The sequence below is a fragment of the Anser brachyrhynchus genome, assembly GCF_964034855.1.
Source record: "Anser brachyrhynchus genome assembly, chromosome: 6".
Classification (NCBI taxonomy): domain Eukaryota; kingdom Metazoa; phylum Chordata; class Aves; order Anseriformes; family Anatidae; genus Anser; species Anser brachyrhynchus.
The window spans coordinates 44,474,101-44,493,338 of NC_137700.1; the positions used below are offsets into that span (position 1 = coordinate 44,474,101).

At 48.9% G+C, this 19,238-nt stretch overlaps 1 protein-coding gene across 6 annotated transcripts in view; it reads left to right on the top strand.

Moving 5' to 3' along the window:
- The first annotated feature begins 35 nt into the window (after window positions 1–35).
- JAKMIP3 (Janus kinase and microtubule interacting protein 3) overlaps window positions 36–19,238 on the top strand; it is a 94,327-nt gene continuing 75,124 nt past the window's right edge. For 4 of the 6 annotated variants that reach the window (XM_080596649.1, XM_080596652.1, XM_080596653.1 and 1 more), the window contains exon 1: window positions 5,373–5,703. The gene's annotated coding sequence lies outside the window, so the exon portion shown is untranslated. Of the gene's footprint in view, window positions 5,345–5,372; window positions 5,704–19,238 lie in introns of those variants that run through there. The other 2 variants (XM_080596650.1, XM_080596654.1) reach the window with 1 other exon arrangement.

The window sequence follows — 19,238 nt, forward strand, 5'->3', positions numbered from 1 at the left end:
GGGGCGTCGTGCCCCGGCAGCCCGCCCGCAGCTGGCCGGCACGGAGCGCTCGGCTCGGTGTTGTCCCACGGGGGAACTCGGGGCACTATTTCCATACGGAGCAAAATAAAGCCTCTAGCCGCTGGAGGAGCAGTGCCTGTGTGTGGGTGTGCTCGCGGCGCTCCCGCAGCCCGCTGCTGCTCCCTGCCGCCCGCAGCCCGCCGCGCCGCGGCACGGAGCCGGGCGGCCTCGGGCACGGGACGGCGGCGCCGGCTCCTCGCCACAGCACGGCCGCGGCACCCGGGCACCCGGCACGGCGGCCTTAAGGGGCAAGCGGGGCGCTGGGCTGTGACCACGCTCTGAACGGGCGGCAGTAGCTCCGCAGGGCTCCCCGCGGGCGTGAACGCGGTGCCTGCGAGCCTGCCAGCCGGTTTTCGGGCTCGGTGGAAACATCCAGCCGGTGCAGCGCGTTGGTTTTGCCCGTACATCGTCAGATTCTTCAGCTGCCCTGGCGTGCTGAACGAAGGAAAAGGGCGGTTGGAGCAGTGCTCTACCTGCTGCCGCTCTGACAGGTTTTATTAAGAGGTGACTGTTAGCACTGTTAAGGACACTCCAGCGTGCGGAGCGGCTTTTCTCCTGTCGGTCATTCGAGCGGAGCAGGGTTTGATGTTCCCACCGCAGCGCCGCCGTGGCCCCGCGCCCCGCGGGCAGCCCTGGCCGGGCAGCTCGGCCGGGGGAGCTCCTCCCGTCCCCGCCTTGCGGAGGGGGCAGCGATTCCCTCCTGAGACAGAGCGAGGAGAGTTGTTAAGACACTGAAAGCTGCTTCCCAAGGAGGGGTCGCTAGGTTTAACCTCTGGGTGCACATTTCTGATTTTACAGTACAAGATCGGTATCCTACACGGCGCAGAGTAGCGGTTTGAATTAAAAGAAAATTAGATTTCAGTAAGAGAGAAAATGTCAGAAATTGGTGGATGAAGTATAATTTACATAGTAAATACTGAAGTGTTAAAAGTAACCTTTTGGGAGGGCTACATTTTTTTCTGTCAACAATTGTCTGACTTTGAAAACTGATTTTGCCAACCACGGGCCAGAGTCTGCTCTGGCTTTGGTGGTCTGATTGAATGGGAAAGCAATTTGGTGCCGTAGGTGTCGTGGCAGGTGTGCCAGGTGTGACGACATAGGCACTTCCAGGAAAAAACCCCGTGGCAGTGCTCAAGAGCCTGGACAGCCACCCCAGGCACCCCTGGGTGCGGGAGGGATGCCCCGGTTCCGCCGGCCGCCCCGTCCTGGCGCACCTGGGTGCCCTGGGTGCCCGGTGGCACCGCGCTGCCGTGGGGCAGGACGCCGGCCATCACCGCCCGGCCCTGCTCCCCAGCTCGGGGCTGCTCACTGACAGCCAGCACCGTGTCCCCCCGCACAAAGCAGCCCCGAGGCTCGCTTTCTCTTCGTCCTGTTTCCTCTTGGTTGACCTCCACTTCAGGAAATCAATTTACTAGAAGTCTTTCCTGCTTTAAGGCCGGTGAGAAATGGGGTCGAGCAAATATCACAGTGCGGCTGCAACAGCTGACCTCTGGGATCTTTTATTAGCAGTCGGATGAATGCGCTTGTTTTCCTATAGACCTTTATGGCAAATGATTTTTGGTTGTTGCCAGAAAAGCACTCTGCTGTGATCACAGAAAATTGTAAATTACATAGGACGAAATCTTTCAAAGGCTATTGATTTGTTAAGCTGCGATCCTCTTTCAGGTTGGAACCCATTTTAATGTTGTTTAGTTGCACATCAAGAGAACAATCCTGCATTGATCATTTCCTCCTAACCCAGAGACACGGCCCACCGCCTCCACTGACTAAGGAATGCAGTACTTTAGATAGCTATGAAGTCCCACGTGCTGGCCAGACACCTTTAACTTTGCCTTTAGCTTTAAGCCCATGTTTTTGTACCGATGCAGCAGCTCGCAGCGGTTTTGAGGGACAATTATTTTAGGCCTTCCACAAAAACTGTTTATAAACCCAAAGTGATTATTATCTTATAGTAGTACAAAAATGAATACAAATGGACTGATTAGAGTTTCCTTGGTTTCTTACTGCTATAAGCCAAGGTAATACCCACCAAGTTTCTAAGGGCTATGGCGTGAGGTGTGCTGTCAGCAAAGGGCCGACGTGAAGGCCAGGTCCGGGCCACTGCAGACGGTGACCCCGCGCATGCCACGGTCCCCTGCCTCCCCGCTGCCCGCACGATGCCCCCCGCCTGCACCCAGCACCGCTCCTCGAAGGCGCCCACACTCTGAGGACGGTGCCTTTTCTTCTCTCTTCTTCGCTGCCCGCGGTGGCTCAGTCATTAACCCGCTCGGCTGCTGCTGGAAATGAAATCCAGGCGTGTATTTCGTGCTGCGCGCTCCTCGGAGCGGTGTTGATCATTAACTACTGAGCTGTTCTGAGATCCTCATTTCGGAGCCGCTCGTGCTTATCCAGGCTGCTGGTGTGAGGAGACCTAATATATGCACACAGCCTATTGGTACGGCTTCTTTATGTCTGGGATTTACAAACCAAAGCAAACACAACGTGGTGAATTTAACAATCTGATTTCATATACAGCCTCAAGAAGGAAAGGAATGAGGAGCTAGGTCTGTACATGATAATCATATCAATTTAACCAAACATTTTTCTAGAGATTTAAATGGGGAGAATCTTATGTGGACCCCCTTAGACTGGTTTAGACTAGCTCGGGAGCAGACAATACAGGCCCAAGTGCTGGGCACAGGCTGCAGGGTGCAGCTGGGGTGCCCGAGCCCGGTGTAACCACAGGTGGGAGCCCCAAGATGGCTCTGGGGTGGTGGGAGCAGAGCCAGCCCTGAGCTCCCTCGAGCCCCCGGAGCTGCCTGCTGCTGGGCACCCGGCTGCTGCCTATTGCTTGGGCAGCCCCGGGGCGCGGCTGAGCTCCAGGGATGGGGCAGGAAGGCTGAGAGCAGGACACGTCTTACAGGAGGTCAGGGAGCAGGGGGCAGGAACACAACGTCTGCCCCGTCGGTCAGGATTTGGGAGAAACTTAATGAACACAGAAGACTCCTTTTGCACAATTTTCTTAGGTTTTAAAAGGTGTTTGTGCTACAGGGTAAAGGACAGAGGAAATGAGATGCCCTTATAGGTGGAATAAAACCAAAACTTGGGTGCAGAAGAGCCTGAGTCTTCTATTTGAGTCTTCTCTTTTTCCAAGATTTGATTTCTTTAGCTTAATTTATGAGCATACAACACTATTTCTTGCATATTCTTCTCCCTTTTCTATGCATTATTTCTTACTCACAGCAATTTCTGTTGGCCCAGTGACCCAAATCTGGTCACTGGGATCATTCATTCCTTATAGTGTCATCCGCTGCCTTGGCACCCTGGAGAGGTGCAGGAAGCACGACTCACACTGACTGCATGTAGGACTGAACTGATTTCAGATACTTAGATGTTCTTCTGCTAAGCCTTGGAAATATCTTTCTCTTTTCTCGCTTCTAACAGATGCACACAGACCTGGGCTCGACATCAGAAGTGCAGAAAGCCTGCCTGGGAGGTGCATGCCGAGGGGCTCTCAGCACTGCTCTTCGAGGTTTGGTGGCTGCGGCAGCCTCTTGCTCCTGCCCTGTGCCTGGCCCCAGCGAAGCAGTGCCCCAGGCTGTGGGGCATCGCTTTAGGCCCCTTGCCTCAAGAGCTCATCGTGGTGTCTTCTCGACTAAGAAGGTTTCATTTTGTTCAACTTGGAGAGTTAAAAAATAAAAAGAAAAAAGAAAAAAGAAAAAAAAAAGAAAAAAAAAAGAAAAAAAAAAGAAAAAAGAAAAAAGAAAAAAGAAAAAAGAAAGAAAAAGAAGAGCTGCCTCTACCAGAACTCCTGCACTCCCAGGGCTGTGCTGTGCATTTTGTACAGTGACTTTTACATCTGTCCCAGCACTTACCGAGTGACAGCCTGAGGGAAAGGCTCCTGCCCAGTTTCAGCAGACAGCCGGCAGCCGCTGTGTGTTACCAGCCGGCTGCCCTGTGCTGCAGGTGTGCGGTGTGCTGCTTGCTGGGGTACCTGAAAGAGGTGGAAACCAGAGAGTTAAAAACAAAAACCAGACTGTTGGATTGCTTTTCAGCCTCTAAAATGTGGGAAACTCTGACCACTTCCACAGTGAATCAGAAGAGTGGAGCATAACAAATTATTCAGCTCTTCTTTTACTTGCTAACTTTGGATTTTTAAAGATCATTAACATGTTTGTTCTGCTTGGTGAAGCAGCGTGCAGTGGGGTGCTTTGGACAAGCCTGTAGTGGACGCAGCTGAGTAAATGGAAATTGCCAAAAGAATGCTTTTCCCTAGCACTTGTCAGCTGAAAAACAAAACCCGATTGTTTGGGCAATGTAAACTAACATGGCCTCTTGCTTTACATCACCAACACTGCTCCCAGTGTTACTCGTTTTACTCACAGGCTCCCGCAAACTGTTGCAGTTCAGCTCTAAACGCAGACGACTGTTTTATTTGTCCAAGGGCTGAGCAGCCCAGTTTGCCCGGCTCCATGGTGCTGGGAGGACTGCAGCAAGGTGGCCTTTCCCGTCTGCAGGGCTTTACTTCTCACATCATATTTTACCAGAGCTTGCAGAGCCACCTGCCTTTTTTCCTCCATGCTGCCATTTCCACACAGCTCCAAAGCTCGGCCTTTCTCCGTGAGGGTTCCCAGACAAAACCGGGGCCCCGCTGCCTGGCCCCGCGCCTGCATGCGCGAGGGTTGCGACGTGGCGCCGTGCTGCGGGGGAGCAGGCAGCCTGCTCGCTATTTTTATCCCCAGACACCCTGCAGATCTTCTCTGCCCTCCTCAGTAATTTGGCTCCTGCTTCAGGAGGAGCTCAGTTCGGATGCAGACCATGCTGGATGCAAACCTTAGTAACTAGGCTGCAGATGCGATTCCTCGCAGCGGTGCCCCGGAGCAAGAGGACCTCATCCCGCACAGGATGGGAGCTGGGCCCGTGCCAGCACTCTCCGCTTGGATTTCCGAAAGGGAGGGCTGGCTGCTGGGGAGCCGGTGCGGTGACGTGCCCGCGCTGCGCTGCGCGCTGCAGTGGCACCGCAATGGCTGCGGGCTGCCGCCGGTGCCGCGCGGTGAGCTCATCCCGCGCAGCGCAGCGCCCAGCGCATCACTCATTGCATCTCCTAGTGCATCGCCCAGTGCATCACCCAGCACATCGCCCAGCGCATCACTCAGCGCATCACTCAGCGCATCACTCATTGCATCGCCCAGCGCATCGCCCAGCGCATCGCCCAGCGCATCACCCGGCACGCAGCACGCACCCGCCGCCGGCCGCGGCCTCCCCTGCTGCGCTGCGCTGACTCTTCGCTGGGGGTGTGTACATGGTGAGCAGATTTTACTGTCTGGTTGGTCCTTCTGCTTCTTCCTTCTTTTTTTTTTTTTCTTTTTTTTTTTTTTTTTTTCCCTTCCCTGTCCTCTAAATGCTCCCCCGGACTGATTGATGAATCATTTCTCATCTGATGCCGCCGTTCAGAGGACACAGATGGAAAATATAATCTTATGCAGCAGGGATGGATTTATTTTTTTTAGCCTTTTGCAGCATGAATCGTAAAAAATCCTTTTAAATCAGTCTGCTAGGAACAGCCTACAGGTTTTAAAATGAAGTGCGCTGCATACAAGGAATGGTACTGCCCTCAGGTAAAGCAGACAAGCAGTGTGTGTCATGATGGAACGTGCCTGTAAGGTTAGTTCTATGTATGTTCATGCATCTATGTGTATCTGTTAAATATATATATGTTATATATGAAGCATCTACTACCTATGGGGTTTGAATAGTCCATTTTCAAATGTAATATTTTGCATCCTATGGCTTTGCCCTCCCCTTTCCCCTCCCTCCCCCCTTAATACCTAGTTTCTGTTTGCTGTGGTTAATAAACATAGCTCTGATTTGTAGCAGCTTTGCCTTAGGATGCTAGCAAACCCATCGAGGATAATGTCTCTGCATTTCCTTGGTTAAGTGGGCTGTACCTTCCTGCTACAGTTATTTATCAGGATCTTTGTAGTCTCCATCATATGTGATTGAGTCGAAATGCCAGGGCCTGTAATTGTAGGTAAACCTCCTCTGCAGCTCCGAATGTTGGTATTTCAGGGTAGTACAAGTTATGATGAATTGCTGTAAGAAAGTAATCTGGTTTGCACGTTCACTAAATAATTCATTTGGATATATACTATTTTCTGAACTGTATATAATGCATATACTGCATATCTTGAGAACTGCTTCCTATTCAGCTCTGTTTAACCTGTTAATTTAAAAAATGAAGCACTTTTTTTTTCCCACCTGCTTGCTCCCTTAATGGTTTAAAACATCATTTATCTCACCAAGATTTTTTTTCTTTTCAAGTAACGCGGTCATGCCTCTGCTAAAACTGCTTAAAATGCAGGCAGAAATTTTAGAACAAATACACTGAAGTCAGATGGACTTTTGCCCGTCATTTCTCACACCACGATACTTTCAGAGAAGCGTGCACTACAAAATAATAATTTGCTGGCAGGAGCCATTCCCTGCTTTCAGTCTAGGCTCTCAGCCCTCAGCTGACGTGCAGCATTTTTAACCAACTGCCGATTCTGCACTTCTCTCTTCTCTGTAGATGTAAGTGCACAGCAGGTAAACATTTAAAGGATGCTCAGAAATTGAATGTTTGGTATAGGAGTTTTCTTAATGTTGTACTTTTGCAGTGGACTTTGAGTTTATTTTGTGTTTGCTCTTGTCAGCTTTCTGACTGGTAATGGCTTGTTCTTCACCTGGAAACATCAGACTGGTGGAAAGTTTAGCTTCTGCAGCGCTGGATTAGGAGGCAAATTAAACTGGTATAGGGGTACGAGTGCCTTGACTAGAGGAAGGTGCATTTGTCACGGGGGCCCTGGTGAAAAATATAGCACCCCATTTAAGGTGACTGTCGAGAATGTGCCTAAGGCCTATGGATTACCTTGAAAAACATTAGTCTTGGTTATATTTGTGGAACTGTGTGCCTATAAAGCCTTTCCTTCTGATATGCCCTGCAAGTGATGGTTGTCAACACCTCCTACTTTGTGAGGCTCCAAACAGTTTCCAACTGTGCTGTCAATTTATACGGAGAATAAAACTCTGCTTCACTTTTCTTCCAAATGCATCTCTGAAATATTACTTTTTATTGCAGATGACTCAAATTCAAAACCCTGTCAGGAAATGAATGCTGGCAAGTGAAGGCCTCTAAATAATGATCATTTTTATAACACTTTCCTGTCTTCTAAGCTTCTTACCTTCCCTGGTGCAGCTCTTCACGTATAATCAGCATTAGAGGTTCAGCTGAAAGGGAACACTAAAACAAAAGCGGGTCCTAAAACTTTACATAAATCACTTGGCTGGGATCTAGGATTTGAGCACAGCGATTTCACCCGGCTGCTCTGGCTGTGAGACTCTGACAGGACTGGGCAGCCTTAAGACAGACAATAGCATTTCTGCTTACATAGGTTATGGTAAACACAGCTGAATATCAGCCAATACTTCAGACTTTGAAATTAAATCATTCTTTTAATCCTGTCTTTGTTTCTCCACAACCAGCCGATAGCATTGATCTTCATGCTAAGGAAAAAGGGGAGCTCACTTGTCCCTAGAGCAGCAAGCGCTGGCTGTTATTGGTGGTAAAACACTACGCAAATTCCATCAGGGGCCTCAACTGGAAAGATAATTCCCTGGTTTTCCTTTGTCTCTTACAGTCAAGTCCTCTGTAGTCAAATAGACCCAAACCCCACAAGATCTCAGGAATTTAATACAGTTCTGTAGAAATTATTCTCAGGAAGAACGACATCCTTGTCGCGTTTTAACAGACTCGTCAGTTCTGTACAAATCTGTGACTCCTTGTGTCCAGGAGCACGTGATTAGGGATCTGTCGGCCCGCGGTGACCCTGGACGCAGAGGCAGGACCCCCCTCCAGCCGCGGGCTGCCCCCCTCCTGCGGCGCGCCCCCCCCGGGCGCTGGGCCGCGGGGCAGTGTGGGCGAGACGCCGCTCAGGAAGGCCTGAGGAAATGTCTGCAGGACACAGCTCGTCTCCTGAAGCACACATGCGAGCTGCGGGCATGGCGTGTTGGCTTCTCTAGGCCAAAGGGACATCTTGTGATGCTTTTTTGAGCTCTTCTGCCCGTGCTGCGGTCATCTGACCTTGACAAGGTCATGTGCAAACGGGGCTCTTATTCTTCTTTGCGCTCAGGTGATGAGCAGGAGTCAGTCGTAGGTGCAGAACACATATTTTCTATCCTTTTAACCACAATTTCCTGGCTCCTGTTTTCTCCTTTCGTCGGCCCCAGGCTCAGCTGCCACTTCAGAGCGTGGCCAAGGCTGGGGGGCAGAGCGACGCCCCCGCAGCCCCCAAGCTTCCCGGGCTGAGCTCTGGGCGTCCCCACGCTACCCGAAGCCGGCATCAGGGCCACGCAGCTGTGAGCCAGGCCATGCTGCATGTGGCAGGGCGCTGGTCGTGCTGCAGCTCGCAGCCAGAGCTGACTGTCCTGGCAGGAGCCTGGCGTTAGCTGCAGAGCAACTGTCGGCTGTGCAAGGCTGCAGCGGCACGAGCGCTGCTCGGACCAGCCGTCGTCTGTGGCAGTCCTGGCTCCTCTATTTCAAATCATTGGTACAGCTGTACTTGATTCAACAGGGGCTTATGATATCAAAAAGGCTTCTCCTCTTTTTGCTGACTGCTCAGTTTTGTCTTGCGTGTCCCTTAGGTTCGTAATAGGTGTGTCCCCTGGCATGTACTGCAGGCAACGGACAGCATTAGGGAACTCCAGAGGGCACCTACTGTGTTTTACTGGGATGTAAATCTGAAACAAATTCTGCATTAATGGTGCTTAATTAAAAAGAAACTGCACACAGAAGGCCTGATTCTGATGCCACTGAGTCAATGTCAGAAATCCAACTGACATTCAGAGACTCGGGATGTACCCAGAGGGAGGACTGTGCAAAGCATCTAAGCTGTCTGAAGATGTAAGATTTGCACTTTTAATAGGACTCTGTCACTAAAATACCCATGGCTTTACTTAAAATCTTTTGTTAGATTTCACATTTTAAGTAATTTTACATTAAAACTATTGTTTGATTCATTTCATACCGGATTCATTGTCTAATTCCCTCCATAACAAATGAATTCTAGCCATGGTTTATGATAAGGGTGTGTCCAGTTAGGATGAGGACAGCGCTTTTAAGGCAAACTTCTTGATGATACCCACTTGCACTTCGTTTTACATCGTGTACGGTATCAGCATCCACAGTCTGGATCCTCTTTGGGTAAAACTAAATCAGAAGGTGTTCTCCAACCCATAACTGCTGCTCACAGCAGGATAACACTACAGTTTGAAGTTCCACCAGAACTTGGATAGCATGAGTGCCGGGTCTTCAGCACCAGCTCTTTTCCTTCACCACTCAGCACACATTGCACTGCCTGCGGTACAGACAGAGCCACGGCTGTCTGCAAGTAGCATCAGCTGCCACTTGGTCAGTAACTTCTCAGAAGGACAATAGCTCGAGTTATACCTCAAAAAAGTGACATATTAGTTTGTGGGATTACATCTGGTATTGTGCTTGAGCATCTCTAATGAGGACTGGGCAAGGTGATAAGCAACGGCATCTTTCCAGTTCACGATAATGAACTGCAGATAGCGTGGAAGGCTTTCCTATAATCCTTCTAATGTGAAGGGGACCCCAAAGTACGTCCGATGTTTGGGTAGGACATTTGCAGTCAGAGAATCTCTGCATTTATTTTCTTATTGCTGCTAGAGTTGAAGTCAGCCCCTATAGGAACAGAAAGTTTGAACGTGTAATGGAGGCTGCAAACCTGATGTAAATATATATGTGCAAAAATGCTTTGTCTGAAGGACTCAGAGTCCCAGGCTGTGCGATGCATGACTGAGATCTCTGCTCATAGGGAGCACAGGTACCCACAGCGCAGGGCTCCACGTCCCCGTTGGCTGGTTGCTGAAGAAAGGCTGGCAGTCTCAGGGAGGGAAGAGATGCTGCATTTTAGTTTTGTTGTTAACACTAACCTTACAACTTGCAAACTGTACTTGTAACTAATTAGTTATACCTCTCCTTAATGCACATTAGTGTTTTTTCCTATATGTAAGAATACTGATATTTAAAGGTCATGTGTCCACTTCCATCTAATCCTGAGCAAAAGACACAGGTTTCCAGACTTCTCAGATATTAATGACAGATAGCAGAGAAACCAATCTAAATGTAATTAATATGCAAATAGGAATTTCCATCCCAATCAAAGAGGCGGCAATGTTCACCGCAACATATGGCTGCAACACCATAGAACCGACTGATGGAGTCGAAGTCATTAATGTTGTCTTAAATACCATGTGGAGAACATTCAAAATTGCGCTGTTTTGAACATCACTGAGCAACTTTACAACAGTGTGATTATTTTATTATTTTTTTTCCCCTTTGGAAGGGCTTTTTAAGATGCTAAATGGGAAAAAAATCTATTTTTTTCCTTCTTTAGTGTATGTACCTCTGGAAGTTTATGGTACCGCGTCAGAATAACTGAACATTTTCCAAATGGGCTTGTGCCACTTAGGCAGGGCAAAGTGAATTTCACAAAATCAGATCATGAGGTAATTTCATAAGAAGCAGATTCATGATTATACGGGGAACTGTAAATGTAATATTTCCTCCATCAGAAATGATTGATTTCAATAAGTCACATAGGCTGCAGCTTTAGGGAGCATGACAGATACGTGCCATGCTGCAGACTCCTGCAGCCGTAGCGCGGGGGCCTGGAGGTTTGTGCGAGGCGCTGCCGAAAGGGCGCCGACGGCCTCGGGCGCCATTTCCCGGGGCGGGCGCTGCCACTCCGAGCCCCCCGGGGCTGTACAGCGTTAGTTCGGTGTAACCCTGCGCTTCATTCCGTTTGCTTTTCATCATATTGGTGTTGCAGGGGATATAAAACCGATCCCACAAAGGCACAAAAGCGGGCAGCCCCCATGCCCAAGCAGAGGCTGGAGCTGCCCGAGCCCCGCGCCAGCCTGGTAGACGTCTCCCGGCCTGTGCCCTGCCGCAGCCTGGCGCAGAGCCCCTCCTGGGCTTCTGGCTGGCACGCGGAGTGCCTGCGTGGGGCACTCAGGGTACGACTTCATGGCATGGCAAAGCCCTGCCGTGGAGGAGCGGCTTGGGTTCGCTTTGGCCATGGTCAGGCACGGGCACCGCTCATCCCAGTGGTGGTCGTGCTCACGTTTTCCCATGTCTGATGCTGCGGTGACTTGCATGGCACTCTGCCTCGCACCGTGCAGGTGGCCCCACAGACAGAGGGCCCAACCTCAAAGAGATGGGGAAAGGCACAAAAAAAAAAAAAAAAAAAAAGGGAATTGTCTTTCCTAACGAGGCCTCCGTCAGGGCAGGTAACAGAAGTGTGGATCCCAGCGGCACATTTCACCAGCGGCACACGGCACCCGTTGTGCAGTGGGGCTGTGCTGCTGTTTTGCAGGAGCAACTTGAAACTATTGAGAACAGAAAATGTGAAGTAACATTCTCCTTAAGGAAAAAAAAGACAAAAGGATCTGAGTTCTAGAAATGAGGAAAATTATGTAACACGTGATATATTCAGTTTTGTTTTCTCTGATTTAAAGGCAATAATTTGTAACCGTGTACATGTCACATTAAATAATGAAGTTATAAATTACTGCTAATCCTGCAATTTATGAACATTAACACAAGTGAAATATTTTAAAATTAAGACATCTTTCAGTACTTCACAGCAATTAATTAAGCAATCCTTTTGTCCCATTCTGTCATAGAAAATAAAGCTTGAATATTAATGGCTTACATGTTTTTATATATGAGCCTACATAAACCAGAGCACTAAATTGACCCATTTTTTATTTTTATGGCTTAAAGATGTCTTCTCTAGCATTTCTTCTAAAAATGGAACAGTCGCTTCCATAACGTTGGCTTTTTATAGATACAGGGTTCATTCTTGCATGTGACATTTTCTTACTCTATCTGAAAACAAATTTCAGCAAAGGAATTTTGTGAGAATCTTGAAAGCATACTAGAAATCCAGTATAACCACGAAAGCACAGATTTTTTTTTTGCCTCTAAGGCAAAGTTTCAGATTTTCACTGACACAGGAAAAAAATCCCTAAAAGTAGCCGATAGAGTTATGGTGTACAATGAGGTGGACAGTAATTTTTAGTCACAGCCTTTGTCACTTTGGAGAATTGCAGGGATGTGCATGCCATGATGTGATACCTGAATTATGAACTGGTTCAGACAGGAGTTGACAAGTACTGAGTGTTTGGTCCATAGCAGTAAATACCCATTGTGATTTATGGAGTTTTTGTTGGCAAAATAAAATGGTTAATCACAATGCATCATTTCATTTTTTTTCTAATACCATGACTCCTTCTTGCATGCTATGTAAGGCCAAATTATCCCAGCTATTTCTTGGGAAATGCTTTTTATGCTGGATGGGAAATTTGCTTCCATCTCGTTTGCATCCAAAGCAAAGTCAGAGTAAGCTACAGGCAATGGATGCTTGCACCGAGTTAGTAGAAAATGCAAAGGGTCCTAAAGAAAAAAAAAAACCTACTACCTTTATCTGCTGTAATAATAAGTAAATAGAAAATATACCAATCTGCCAGAGATTAAAAAGAGTGAATATTGACAATGACTGCTTGCAGCTGCTAAGACCTTTCTCTCCCCAGTCAACGCAGTTTGGGGATTTGCAGTGTTGTGAACGGTTCCGTAAGGAGCTAAGGCACCGCTGCGCCACGAGCTGCTTCCAAGCACACAAGCGCGCTGTTTCTCCACCCGTCGCTGCGGGAGGCGCCGTGGGCTGGGGCCGTGGCAGTGAGCTGCTGGCACGTCCTGCGGCATGGCAGCGACGGGCAGAGCCCCGACTGCGGTGGGCAGGCGGCTGCAGCCCCGGACCAAAGGCACTCCCGTGGCCTGGTGGTCCTGTTGCTCACGGAAGGGTTCGTTATATGTTTTGATGCTGTCACCTGTGGGTGTCTTTGTGTTTTCCTGTATTTTACACAAGGCTGGTGCAGTTTGGGTTTGCCTGTGGTCAATTGCATCGGTCCTGCCCGTTTGGACAATTTGTAAGGACAAGACCATTGCTGCCAAAGTTCTGCACTCTGCTGGCTCCCAGGCTTGCAGTGGAAATCTCATGGTGCCTAAGTGCCCTTAGGATACGTCTGAGCTCAGCAGGAGCGAAAGGCTGGCTGCTCACAGGTGCCCCTTGTTGGGCTGTCAGCTGGCCCAGCAGGCTGGGAGCCCTGAGCTGCTTCTTGGCACAGCCTGGCTGGGCTGGCCCAGGGAGCTCTTAAATGGAGGCAGCTTTACAGCTCTCTTAGCTGTCTTTGTGTCGTTTTGTTTGTTTGATTGTTTGGTTTTTTGGGGGGTTGGCCCCTTGCTAAGATACCTGTGGGTAGTTTAACAGTGGCTTACAGTCCTGGCCTGATTAGATGTGGTAATTGTTTATTATGCGAAAATGTAGTGGGGAAGCAAAGAGCCCAGCAAGTGGGAAGTACTGCACGTGTGAAGGATGGGAAGGAGAGGAGCACTGGGGACATGCTGGAGCCGTCCTGCAAGGTGTGTGTGTGGGTAAGGGCGTCCCAACGAGTGCCTGGTGCGGGCAGCTGGTGCTGGGCTTGTGCCCTCCTGGGGCAGAGCCAGTGCTGCTGGCAGCTCGGGAGAGCTGAGACTCCGTGGTCTGGCTGGGAAGTCTGGACTTTGCTGGGGAGGAGGAAACCACAGGAGCTAATCTTTTCTGTTTCCACTCCACTGCCACAGTCTACAGCACTAGAGAGAGGTGTGTACGGAAGGAAATGATGCGGGCTTTAGGACAGTGGCCTTGTAGTGCGGCTTGGTTTTGCTGTGCAGTGTCCCTAGCAGCTTCCTAGGAAGTATAGCACGGCTTGGTTTTGCCGTGCAGTGTCTCTAGCAGCCTCCTAGGAGGAGCATCACGAGTGGGGATGAAATGTTCTTCGTGGCCCATGGTGCACTCCCTTTTCTAGATCAGGACTGATGCCAGCTGGGCGTTTTCTGTTTGTGCAGAGCTCGTGGGGAAGAAAAAGATGCAAACAGTTCCTTTCACCAGCTGAAGCTGGAAGGCCGAGATGCTCAGCAGGAGCAGCTTTGCAGCAGCACTGAGTGCTGATGGAAAATCTGAAATGGCTTCCAACAAGCAAAGCGTTTGTTCACTGGCGTCGGCCTGTTTATTTTTACTGTCAAGGAGTAGGCATCTGTAACAGAACAAAATTAGTTGTCCTTCTGACCACGGTAACTCTGCTTTCCATCCCTCTGGTCTGATGCTGTCAGAACTGTTTGGGTGTGTTTTACTGTGAGGGCAGTAACAGGTATGTGAGGGGAAAAAATGTTGCTGATTAACTTGGGGGTGGGGTGAATAAACATGAACTAAAGAAAAATAGGTGCTTCTGCTAAAAATATTACTGTCACTTAAAAATAAGTCACTCAGCAGCTGCATTTGACACTGCAGACGTGAATATTTTTCCTTCTGCTTATATTTCTGTGTCAATCAACAAAGAGTGACATCAAGTAGTATCAGTCAGCTCGAGAGTAGATGTACCTCCTGGGAAGGGATGTCGACACAGAGATAGAGGTACGTGCAGATCTGCAAATCACGAGTGAAAGATAAGGAGTAAGAAATGCAAGGATTTCTTAAAACAACAGATGTATCTCTGGAACAGTTTGATGGCATGACTGTATGCCAGCTCCAAATGAAACCAGATAATTCAGCTGCTAATAAAAACTGCCCTGGAAATTGTGAGGCACATTGCTCCTGCCTCCAGCCAGCCCTTGGGCGTGATGCCTCATCTTTTCACTTACTTTAGCACTCTTTTTTTTCTCTTTATCACTTACTTACATGTTGCTGTCTATAAGAACATATTTGGTAACTCTGGGCTGTAATTTATGAGCGTTGGAAATATTTTCTGTTCTGGTTTCCTTCATTTCAGCCGTGGTGTGGCAGCCCCTGTGCCTGCACTCAGCTCCGGGCACACCAAGTAGGGCTCAGACCGACCCGCTCCGGAGCTGAGGCGTTTTCGGAGCACTCTGTAGTGACCCGAGACCCCTGCCTGCTCCGGGCGGTTGGCTTTAGTTGCGTTTGGTGCCACAGCCTGGCCTCCCTGACCATGCCAAAGCTGCCTGGCAGCGGCTCGGTGATGGCCTCAGCTCCTCTCTCACCTCTTGTAGCTGGCAACCAGCGGCACTGAGCACCGTGCCCACCTGCGGGGTAATTAAAGAATTAATTCTGAACAAAGCCACTGGGTATTTGAAAATGTAGGCTGGGACCCACTGCTAGGCACTGAGATGTAGAGGTAGACCCAACTGCCCGGGGTACCGGGGGAGATCTTGCCCCTTGACCTTCTTGTGAACATGGTTTTAATGCTTGGAGAATGTGCTAAGGAGTTTGGTGGTGGGTATGGCTTGTACGTTTCAGATTGCTATGGCTAGTTTAAGTAATGCCATGCTGAAAAACTATTCTGTTTATCTAGGTATGCACTCACGTGAGCTTTATGTAGGGTTTAGGTAAAGAGTATAAGCTCTAGGAAAAGGGAAGTCAAATGGTACGAAAGACAAACTTGTTTTCGTACAAAGATTTTTTTTGCCCACTATGTTCTGCGCTATAGGCCTGAAATGTTCTGTCTCGTTAACAGCAATAATTACTATTTTGCACTAAGGACCTAGATATATGCTTGTCTGATATAAATCTATTCCTTACAAGGAGGAAAACAGATGGCAAATAGGCAACAGACCACTTCCCCACATGAGCACTTAGGGAACAGTAGGTGATAACGTGCAAAAGCCTGGATGCTATTTTAAAAAAAGGCAACTTTGGTTTATCAGTGACTTTTCATTAAACTTAGCTTTGGTTCACCAGGTCAGGGTTGTGAATATGAACATAATTTCATGGGTGCTTAATTCATATTAATGTGACTCATCTATTTCAAGTAACAAAAGTGCAAGCTTGGGTCTCTGAAGCTTTTTCAGGGTTCCAAGCTCCAGTTTGACTCATTTTGAGGCATTAATTCAAGTTATGTCCAGCTAAAAATCAATTATTTACTAAAGCAAAATCTTGGGCATCAGTCACTCAGGTGGGATTAGTAGCAATTACTTGTTACAAACATTTAATTATTTTATTTCTGTTGTTTGTTTGTTTTTTTCATATAGAAGCTCAAATCAGCTTTCTTCCACAACTCAAAAAAGTTCTAGGCCATTATTTTTGGAAAATGTCTTGTGGAGTAAATCTTAAGAGCCTTACGTTAGACTGCTTTTCAGAAGTATGTGACTGTCTTCATGGTGACTCATTCACGAGGAGAGGACTGGAAAGGAGCATGTAGAGTCAAAGCTGTTCGAAAATACCACGTTTGGCAGGCTTGCAGTGCCTCTTCGCAGGTTTAATGTGGATTCTGAAATCTTTGTGATGTTGAACTCTGGGACATAGTGGTTTTGTTGTTGTTTAGTTTGGTTTTTATTTTCAACCACGTCTACTTAAAGACAAAACACGGAAATTTATCTTCAGCATTTGCTGCTAAGTCGTCAGAGAAGATAAAGGCCAAAGAGGAACAAAATTTACAGGTCCCTTTGTCAATAGCAGGGAAGAAAATTCCCGCTTCCTGGTTCGGTCCGAAGCTTTCCTCTCCCTTCTTGCCTCAACTTGCTGGAGCTGACCAGGGCAGGGCAGGGAGAGGTCTACTCCTTGTCCTGCCCAGTTTTTAGGTAATATTTTGTTTTGTTATACTTTATTTTTTAAAGTGCAAATTGCACATAAACTGTTCAGAGCTTTGTGGGCTTGGTCCTGCCCTTGAGGTTGTCGCTGGCAGGAGGAGGATGGTGGTGGTCACCGGCAGCATCGGTGGGTCCGGCTGGGCTGGGGGTGTGCTGGAGGCAGGCTGGGTCTTGCCCAGCTTCCTCTGAGGTTCTGTTCCTCCCTAAAGAGAGCCTACATTAACAGAAAAGGGGGAAAAAATGGCTTCGTTCATATGCTGAACTGAGACATCTCAAATGGGTTTTTCCTTTTCCTTCTTTCGCCCTTTAAGTTCCACCCAAACAGAACAAAAACTTATCGCTTGACATTCCTTCTGGAGGAAAATATTTAAAAACAGGCCTTTTAAACTCTTATTTTTAATTAAATGTAAGCAACTCTAACACACATTTTAGTTTCATTTTTTACATCATAATTGCAGTTTTATTTTAATATTTTGACTAAAATGATTGAGAAATAAACCCAGCATAAAAATTCTTCCCTCTGCGAATTTCATCACTGTAACCCTGTGCTTCAGGCATTGCCTTTTGCGTACAGTCTTTGAGCTCTCCATGTAAATACAATTCACCAGGTAGTCTACAGCAAAGTTTCTGCCCTTAAGGTGTGTTTGCCAAATGAGTGTGGGAGGGCAGGGGTGCAGCCACGGCCCACTGTGCCTCAGGGGAGGCTCCCCAGGCCGTGGAGGAAAGCTGTCTCTGTTCAAATGCAGCCAGCCAGGGCGACGATCCCCGCGGGTGGCCTGGGCACACCTTGCCCAGCCCCGCGAGCCGCCGGCTGGGGCTTGCTGCCCGTTACGTGCCTGGAGAGCGGGCGGCGTGGGCAGCCGTGGGCAGCCGCTGCTCCTCCGCACAGGGGCCGTGGCCTGGGGAGCTCGTGGGGAGCCAGGAACAGCAATTCCCCCTGGACTCGAGGCACAGATGCTTGTTCCCTCAGAGGCCCTGGGTAAAACCTGTTTTCTTTATCCTTTGATACGTACACGTGCAAAAAAATTGTCAAGCAGTGTGGGTCAAACCAAAATTAGTTTTCTCGGTTTTGTTTTTTCTCTTTAATGTGTGCTATGAAGAGAAGCAGGCAGGGAAGAGAAGGGTGAGACGAGGCAGAGACAAACTTTGATCAAAGGGAATGTCTGTTTAGCTCACACCAAGATCTTTTATTTGCACCTGGAGGATATAACAAAAACAAGGCAGTGGTAGTCAGGAGGCAGACTATGCACAGAACCAAGGAGGAAGAAACAGAGGTGTCACAGCCCTTCCTCAGCCCTCTCCACCTGCACAATGGGGCGTTGCTGTAGGTAGCACATCCTTACGGTGGCCCTGGGTGCCCTCTGCCTGCCGGGGGTGTGCGGGGGGGGTGCGCAGGGAGCTCGGGCGCTCCCCAGGGGGCTGCAGCTCTTGCTATTTTAAATTGTGGTTTTGTGGCCCTTCAGGCAAATAGTGACTTTTCTTTTTTAATTCACCTTGCAGTCTACCACATGCCATGAAAATTTTCTTTCTGTTTTCTTACCAATTCACCCATTTAATCCATTCTAAAACTCTGTGAGTGAATATTTGAAGCTCTCAGTGATAAACACCCACCCAGCTGTAGCTGATCTTTAATGTTTGAACGTATTTATGGCTGCAGAGGGACATGAGAGCTGTGCAGCCGTCCTTTCTGCACCTCTGGGCTGCGGCTGGGGTCCTGCTGTCTCAGCAGCCTGACGGTCAGGGGGTTTGTAACCGGGGCTGTCCTAGATCCATCCGGATCTGCAGGCTGTGGCCATGACTCAGTTGTACTAGCACTGAAAGAAACACACGAAAAATCTGTCTGTGTAAATAGCATCAGCATTCTTGCTTTAATTAAAAAATTGAAGTGAAAGCCTACATAACTGAAGTATATACAAAGCTGAAATGCTGCAGACTTGACACAGGCTGAACTCTCAGGCAGCTCTTGGTTCGGCGCTTCTGGAAGGAAGCTTTCAGCTTTCATTCTCCATTGTAATGGGCCAGCTATCCATGGGCACGGTTGCACCTATTGCACTCCAAGGGCCGGGTTCTCAGGAAGGGCAGTGGCAGGGCTGGGGCTGCGCTCTCCCCACGCTGAGCATCCGCTGTGAAAGCCAGCAGCGCCTCACAGCCTGCCACGCACCGCAGCCCTGCTTTTTCTCTTGCACCCGGTATGGGCAGTTATTACCAAATGGACTTTATGGTGGCACTGGCAAAATCTTTCCTGTCTTTGTTTTAAGATGAGGTTGAAAACAAACGAACAACCGAGTCGGTGAGTCAGTTCTCTGTTACCTGGTCTGTCGGGGAGGGGGGTACCTCGGGTAAGGACAACAAGCCCCGGGGCTGATGCAGGGGCGCCGGGTCAGGGGGGCGCCGGGTCAGGGGGGCGCCGGGTCAGGGGGTGCCGTGCCGGGGGTGCCGGGTCAGGGGGGTGCCGTGCCGGGGGTGCCGTGCCGGGTCAGGGGGTGCCGTGCCG